The sequence below is a fragment of the Gigantopelta aegis genome, chromosome 15 (assembly GCF_016097555.1).
Source record: "Gigantopelta aegis isolate Gae_Host chromosome 15, Gae_host_genome, whole genome shotgun sequence".
NCBI classification, from domain to species: domain Eukaryota; kingdom Metazoa; phylum Mollusca; class Gastropoda; order Neomphalida; family Peltospiridae; genus Gigantopelta; species Gigantopelta aegis.
In genome coordinates, this window is record NC_054713.1 from 4,035,283 (window position 1) to 4,037,994 (window position 2,712).

Sequence of the window (2,712 nt, forward strand, 5' to 3'; positions counted from 1 at the left end):
GTGCTGTCTAGTCTTGGAAAGTGTATATAAAAAGATTTCTTAACTTAACTTGATGTTAAAAGAGTTACTTTCAGATGTGTGTGTTGTATGTACTAACAAGTTTAAATATTGGTAATTGAAGTTAAAAACCCAATCATTAAATTCTGTCCATACAGTATACATTCTGTACACTAATTTTGTGAATGAGAACAAAATCAGAAACATATTCAAGGTCGCATATCTCCATACGGCAATAGGGCATGACAGTATGTAGATACATATACTCCAATAAAGCACTGCTGGGTGCCTTGTGTGTAGATCAGATTTATCTTAACCACTGGTTTTAAAAACAAACTGATGGTTCAACGACCAACCCTGTAAATTTAAAAGTAGGTGAGGGGATTAACTGAGAGTTAGTGGGTCAGAATTCCTTTCACATTAGGTGAACCACTGTTGTATAGAAGATACACTGTATGTGTCAACCAACATAAACTGAAGATACCTTTATAAATACGATAGTAGTGTTAACATATGCTAAGCAGCAATAACCAACATCATTCAGTCCTCTTGCAGCGTGTAACATGGGTTATCAGATTATCATGAAAATACATCTGACAAATGTAAGATAAGCGAAAATAGAAGCAGCTAAAATGGTGCTCTCAACACCCCCAGAGTCTTCCGAAGGTGCCAGGATTTAGTGCACTGGTGCCCAGCTGTTGAGAACTGTAGTATGATAACAGTGATGTCTTCCGACTCCCAGTGTTTTCAGGGTGGAATGTTTTTAAAAAACCCCACACAACTCTGGTGAATCTCTGGTTGATCGATGGTTCCATATCAATATACTGATAATTTGACTTCCGGAGATGGATGAGAACTGGTGTCTGTTTATAATAATCACTAAACTCTTGTCACTGTAACACTGATCTTGCCATGCATTGCAAAAAGACAATGTGATGTTGCTTAATTAAGAGAGCTTGTTTTTTCTGTCAGTATCTGTGTGGTCCTTAGTCACATGTCTGATGCCATATAACCATAAATAAAATATTTCCTTCCTTCCTTGTGAGGAGGCAGAACGTAGCCCAGTGGTAAAGCGTTCGCTTGATGCACGGTCGGTCTGGGTTTAAGGGAGATAACTCAAGTTTTGAAAATGCAGATTATATTATGTCTATGTGCATACATATAATTGTTTCATTAAGTTTTTGGAATTAACAGATATTTACTCCTAATTAAACAAATTGAGTGTCTGTCAGTTCAAAGCTTTGAAAAGCTGTTTGAAAAGCTGTTTGAAAAGCTGACTATAAATAAACAGTTATCTCCCTTCATTTAATACTAATGTGAAGCCAGAATAAACGGAAAGTTATCTCCTTTTGTGTACATATGTAATGTGTAAAGCTGAATAGTAAAAGTAGTCTCTCTTTAATTCAGTATGATGGTGCTAGCTGTGAGTAGTCCCCCATTTAAGGGGAGCTGTCACTCTCACTCCCTATTACTCCCCTAAGACTAGTTCAAGGAGAGTGATTTTCAGCTCCCCTAATTAGCATGTGACTTTATATGGTATCAATATGGTAATAGCTCATCTTTTGCGAACACCTGATGTCATCACTGTTTTGACTGTGACTCATGAGTGCAAGTCAGTTTAGCTGTGTTTATTTCCAGTGAGCTCTGCCCTGTGCTAGTTTTCATTCAGTAAACCAGCCTGGCAGTGGCAGTCCTCTGTGGCTGTGCAGGAAGGATGTATTGTGCAGTAAAGGATCTCCTTGGGAGTTACTGTCCTGTTATAGACAAGGCACTAGATAGAGATTCATGGAATCAACCACTAATTTGCTAAATGCCCATTTGACTCTGCATTGTGCAGAGATACAGTCTCGATCTTGGGTAAGTGCTTGCTTAATATGCAGTCAGTCTAGGGTCAATCCCCGCCAGTGGGCTCATTGGGCTATTTCTCATTCTAGCCAATGCACCATGACTGGTATATGAAAGCCTGTAGTATGTGCTATCCTGTCTGTGGTATGGTGCATATAAAAGATCTCTTGCTACTAATGAAAAAATAGCAGGTTTCCTGTCTAAGACTATGTGTCAAAATTACAAAATATTTGACATTCAATAACCCATGATTAATAAATCAATGTGCCCTAGTGGTGTCTTTAAACAAAGTATGCTTTAGTTTTATTAATGCACACATGCATTAAACAGTGTATTGGGATGTTGCTAAAACTATTTTAAAATACATGTACACTAGTTGTATTCTCAAAATACTTCCAGGAACACATTTATGACACACGGATGTTGTGATGCTGTTAAGACTGCTTTAATTTCCCATACACTTGCACCCACTGACCCCAGTCGGACAGGAATTAGTGTCCACTTACTTCATTACTCTGGTTGACACCTACCTGTCTGCAAGGGTCACACACTCGGGCAGATAACTCTGTGGCTTTGAAGATTAATTGACTGTTCGTCTCTGTTAAACTCTCAACATGTGACCTGGACAGGTATCCGAGATGTGACTATTTAAATTAGTTGTGTGTACACACACCTGTATGTAGTTGATGATCAACACTCTAATTCACTCAGGTTAATTATGTAGTGAGACCACAGACCTTTTCCCACCCATTATTTTCTCATCTCCATCTGGGACGTAATTGCTTTTCTCCTAGACCCCCCCCCCCCCCCCCCCCACAATAAACATTCTGGCCCATATACAAGAAACAAACACCATATAATTGCATACAG

General features: G+C 38.8%; 1 protein-coding gene across 1 annotated transcript in view; it reads left to right on the forward strand.

The window, feature by feature from the left end:
• The window catches only part of LOC121390024 (tripartite motif-containing protein 2-like), an 87,387-nt gene that overhangs the window by 18,361 nt on the left and 66,314 nt on the right, over positions 1-2,712 (forward strand). The gene's annotated exons all lie outside the window — the stretch shown is intronic.